At 50.9% G+C, this 5560-nt stretch overlaps 1 non-coding gene across 1 annotated transcript; it reads right to left on the bottom strand.

Annotated features, from left to right (window-relative positions):
• Nucleotides 1–4731: 4731 nt before the first annotated feature.
• On the bottom strand, nt 4732–4804 carry Trnam-cau. The gene has a single exon. It is a non-coding gene; the product is annotated as a tRNA-Met (tRNA).
• Between the last annotated feature and the right edge of the window lie 756 nt (nt 4805–5560).

The following is a 5560-nucleotide window of genomic DNA, read 5'->3' as shown; positions in this document are numbered from 1 at the left end:
TCAGACCTTGGCGGGATAGCCACATGCTCTGAGCTGGCATTTCAGTGGTTATCACATTGGAGTAAATATATAATGGCATTTCCCATTGTCCCTTCCTGCTTAACACCACGCCCATAGTCTTATCCAGGGTTTTTGGTTTGTTTTAACTTTTTTGAACTTTTTAATAAATTCTCTGCAGTTGAATAAACATTGAACTTGACAAAAGTGTTTCCCACTCTGATTGCACCCAAGGAGTTTCTAAGGCGTCTGAATGGCTTCTGCACAATTGCTGTTTGTAAGACTTCTCTTTGGGCCTCGGCTAATCGGCTAAGTCCACATCTGGCTACACTCTAACATGATTGGGGGCTATACATACATATACATGCTTGTGTTTGCATGTGGAGGAGTAACACGAAAAATAAAAACCCAGAGACAAGATATTGGGGTTCAAACTTTGGGCTGAGGACCAGAGAAGCAAAGCAGCCAAACTAGATCTGAGATAGCAATCCTGTCTCTATGAATCCACAGAGGCAAAAGGCTCTGAATTCCGGCCTCCTCCTCACATTCCTCTCTCTGCCCAGCCTTATCACTCCTGTCTCCACCTCCCTAGTGCTGGGATTAAAGGCCTGTGATCCCAAGTGTTGGGATCAAAGGCGTGAGCTCTTGTCTTCACTCTTGTGTAGGTCAGGGTGGCCTTGAACTCAGATCCATCTGCCTGTCTCCTGGGTCTGAGATTCAAGGTGTGTGCCACCACTGCCTGACCTGGCTGACTTGGCTTTCTAAATCCTCAGGCAAGCTTTAATAAATCATAAATAATATATCACCACATGGAGGCCAGAGTACAACACCGGGCAACACCTCCCAGGTTCCATCCCCCTTGTTTTTTGAGACAGGGCCTCCCATTAGCCTGAAACTTAAATAGGCTAGGCTGGCTGGCCAGAGAGTCAGCCCCAGGATCCACCTGCCTCCACCTCTCCAGCTGGGGTTACAGGTGTACGTGCCATGCCCAGACTTTGTTTTTTAAATGTAGTTACTGGGGATTGAACTCAGATCCTCGTGCTAGGACTCTTATCAGCTGAGCTTTACCAACCGGCCCCTGCCATGTGGACTGCATGGTGTTGGATCTGTTGCTGTTTGACCAGAGGACTTTGTGTCTATCTCCATGCATTCACAGGACTTTTCTCCAGTATTGCACAAGGTTTGGGAAAGGCCTCCCTTCCCAAAGTGACCAAGGACTTGATTTATGGCTTGATTTATGAACGTGGATACACATAGCGGAGATTCTGAATTTGACCCTTCATCTCATTGTTCCAGTCTGGACCCAACCCACACAACTAAGCATGGAAGGTGGAACGAAATACATAATAAACTCACAGGGACACCGGTATAGAGGAGAACACTGGAGGGTACCCAAGGCCTAAGGAGAGTAAGCCAGAAGACAGACTAACAAGGGTTACCTTTCTACCTGAGCTCGTCTATGACCCCAGGCAGCAGGAAAGTGTCACATTGTCAGGGACCCACACTGTCCCAAGCTGACAGCTGAGCATACACAAAGATTCGGGGTTGCCCCCCCCCCCCCCGGCATCAACTCATCTGTGACCTGCTGGAGACAGTGAAGGGTCTGGTCCTGCAGAAGGATACACACAGGGTCTCCATGACTCGGGACAACAGCAAGATACCCGAGAGGAGTTCCGCTAAGGGTCCAGTGATGATGGTGTGCCAGAGACTAGAGGCCTTGGAGCAGACCAGAGACTCATTGCAATGAGTTTGTGGGTGGGGCTATCAGACAAAAGGGTATACTAAGTGATGCACCACAGCTCCCAAAGCCACTGTGATGAATGAAGAGGCATTGGAAAGATGGAAGATAGAAGTAGGTTTTTTGTTTGCCTGTTTTGTTTTTAACTAATTTGGGGGTCATGCTGCAGGGGTGAAGAGCAGATATGGAGGGTCTGGGAGGTGAGTGGAATTGGGGTACACGATGGGAATCCCAAAGGATCAATAATGGATTATGTTTAAAAAAAAAAAAATTCAAGGTGAGATGACCATATCAGAGGGCCTTGGGAAACGACCCCATGCATAGCCAAACCAAGGCTGGTGGGCTGTGCTCAAAATACACCTGTCAGCTGAGACCCTGGAACCTGCCCAGGCTGTGTTGGGCCTCAGTGAAATACTCAGCAGTCCGGATGTAGCTGTGCTCTCCTCCAGGACACCGCTGAACCTGTCTGTCTGTCTGTCTGTCTGTCTGTCTGTCTGTCTGTCTGTCTGTCACACACACTTAGCTGAGGGGCCTTGAGATAGAAGCAAAAGCAAGCAGAATTGACTGCACAGCCGGCTGCCAGTCTCACAGAGCAAGAGAACCCCCACGTCACCCCTGTAGGGCGGGGAGGGGGATCACCACATCCGCACGCTCAAGCTTCCTTGATTGGCAGACAAAGTAGACAAAATAGTGGCCTCTGTGTGGTAAAATGGAGATGCCAACATCTGTTGTGCTTGATAAAGAACCTAGCTCCTTAAACCGTAGGTCATGACCCTAGATGGAATCCTGTCACTGAATGGGGGCATCATGAAGCTTTGACAAGAGTAAGAAGTTTCTGAACATGCAACAACCAAGACTGAGCTCAATATCAAATGCACACTGATTTCGGCATCACTGCAGCCTCCACTCTGAACATACATGTGTTTTGTCACGCCAAGAAATAATACCAGTGACCACTGCTTAAAACATCTGAGCTCTGATTCAAGATTATTGTCTGTTAAAAATTCCAAGGTTTTTACTGTGCATACTCTTGTTTGTTTGGTTGGTTTTGGTTTTTCGAGACAGGGTTTCTCTGTGGCTTTGGAACCTCTCCTGGCACTCGCTCTGGAGACCAGGCTGGCCTCAAACTCACAGAGATCCACCTGCCTCTGCCTCCCGAGTGCTGGGATTAAAGACGTGTGCCACCAACGCCTGGCGAGGTTTTTGTTCGTATAGAAAAACAATGGCTTAATTACAGAAACAAACTTTTAATATCTTCCCACCATAATTCCTCAGCATGCACACATCAAATCGGTGTGTTTTAAGATTGTATCATAGTTAAAATATTTGGTTTAAAAAATTGCTGCAGATATGGCTCAATGGTAGAGTGTTTGGGATCTTCCCAGCAATGTCAAAATTACTTTTTGAGCTTAAAAAAAAAAAATCCACTAAGCAAATTTTGGCTAGAGATTAAGTCAGAATTTCCAACAATTTCAGAAATGGCCCAGAGCATACTTTAGCCGCTTTGTACTACATATTTACGCAAAGCAGGGTTCTCAACATTGATAATTATAAAATCAACATATCAACTTTGTGGGGTGGATTGTTCATGTTCCTGCTTTATTAAGACAGACCCTGATAGCCCAGGCTTGCCTCATACTTGCTGTGTAACTGAGAATGACTTTAAACTAGTCTTTGAACCCCCCCTGCCAAGTGCTGTGGTAGCAGCGCGCACTACCTTAGCAACAAAATATCGGTCAACTCTAAAGGCTAAAGATCTAGGTGTTACAGTGTCAAGTACTCAGCCAAGATTTAATTCTTTGCATAAAATTAAGTGTTTCCATCGTGTTAGCTGCCAATTTGCTTTTGTCTTTAATAAATGGTAAAATTATATGTATACACAGAATTGGTGCTAAAAACTAGTTTTAAAATAAAAATCTCCCCTCCCCCGCCCCCGCAGACTACCGGGGGACATTCAGTGCGTTCTTATCGTGATCGTCCAACTCCCGAAACACAAACAAGTTATTTTCAATTTAAAAATACAATAAAATGGTGCCTTCTTCTCAGTAAGCTTTATTCGTATATTTATTTATGTACTTATAAACCCAGGGTCACGTAAACATTTCTCAGGCCCAAAGGGGAGGGGCCATGAGTGGGAAAATCTTAGAAATGCCGGGTGTGGACAATGGTCTTCAAAACTTAGGAAGCTAGGAACGGAATCCTGGACTGATGACATGACCCCAAGGCCTCCCAACTCCAGGCTCTGAGCCCAAAAGGTGGCCTTCAGTTAAGCCATCCAACGGCTCTGCGGGCCATGGGTGACAGGAAGAAATGCCAGCACCCAAGGTCATAGTCTGCAGTAGCGGGGACCCCCTGGGCTTTTCGATTTCCCAGGTCGGTGATGGGCGACAAGGAGCAGCGAGGCGGTGCCATCGGAGCCCTGCGGCTGTGTCTGTCTGTAAGAGGAAGGAGAGGATGCAGAACCAAAGGCCAGAGCCCAGCTTGGGTCACACAGTGGCCCTGCGACCCACGGGACTAGACGCACCCCGGAAAATGACCGGCTCCCCACACTGCCCCCCACCACCACTGAGGAAGAGCCTGCACGCCGCGGGTATCCCCGGCAGGGTCCCAGCTCGGAAGGTGGGGTGGGTCACACCTGACACGTCCCCAGGTAACTTGCTGTGCGACCCGTGGTGGCCTCGCACGAGTGGCCCAGGCCCCTGGAGTCCTCGCGCCCGGGCCGGGGTCCCCACCCGTGCTCGCACAGCACCGCTCCGCCCGGCTCGCACAGCGCCAGACACCCTACCCTCCCAAGCCGGGAGTGTCCTCGTCCCCAGCGATCGCCAGTTGACAATGGCAGGGTCAGGACCAGCAGCAGGTCCAGGTCCGTCCGCCTAGACCGCGCCAGAGACCTCAGGCCCAGCCACTGCAAGATCGCTTCATGTAACCCTCAGACCTGGAAAAGTCTGGAAAAATCATTTCTGGCAAGGGAATCGACGAAGCGACCAAAAGTACTGTGCCCCGTGTGAGGCTCGAACTCACGACCTTCAGATTATGAGACTGACGCGCTGCCTACTGCGCTAACGAGGCACCTGGTCGTCGCTTCCGGCCTGATTCTGAAGACTCTGCTGGAAATGGCCAGCGCGCATGCTCAGAGACTTGAGTTTGGTGTCGCTGTGTTCCCATTCCAGCGACCTGCGGACCTCCGCCTGTCCCTCTGCCCATCGGCGAACACAACGGGTTAGTAGCTGCGTTGTCCCGGCAGGGCGAGCCTGGGAGGCGGAGGCTGTGGTGAACTCACGTGTGCACAGAGTCTTGCACACCCCTGATCTGCCGCGACACTCATCAGGCACCTACAGTGTTCCCGGCCTCGTTCCTGATGCTGGCGTCTCAGGGACACTCAGCCTGGAGCCGCTGCGCGGAAGGAGCCCCGGGTCGTGTTTGCAAGCATGAGCGGCCGTGTGCACGCCCTGCTCTGCGCCCCACCCCGACCCCACCCCAGCCCCCCAGGGCAGCTGCCACAAGGTCCCCAGGAGCTCTGAGCGGCCCAGCCCCGCAAAGGCTGCAAACCCCGGCCCTGGCCCCGGAGGCTCTGCAGCCCCCACCCCGTCCCTCCCCACCCCACCCCACCCCCGGCTCTTGATTGACGCTCATTTAAATGCGCTCCATGAAAAGCAACTTCGTGCTTGTTACTGGCAAAGTGGCAGGCGTTATCACCAGTGACAAATCACAGCTACCAAAGCAAAAAGAAAAGCAGCCGGACTGAGGCTGGGGATTGGCCCTTTTCGCCACTCCTCCTGTGGCTGGCTGGCGTTTGGCTGGTGGCTGGCTGAGTTATCTGGGTCT

Source organism: Cricetulus griseus, chromosome 10 (assembly GCF_003668045.3).
Source record: "Cricetulus griseus strain 17A/GY chromosome 10, alternate assembly CriGri-PICRH-1.0, whole genome shotgun sequence".
Classification (NCBI taxonomy): Eukaryota; Metazoa; Chordata; class Mammalia; order Rodentia; family Cricetidae; genus Cricetulus; species Cricetulus griseus.
Note: the sequence above shows the minus strand (reverse complement) of the source record. Positions and strands in the feature narration are given on the sequence as shown.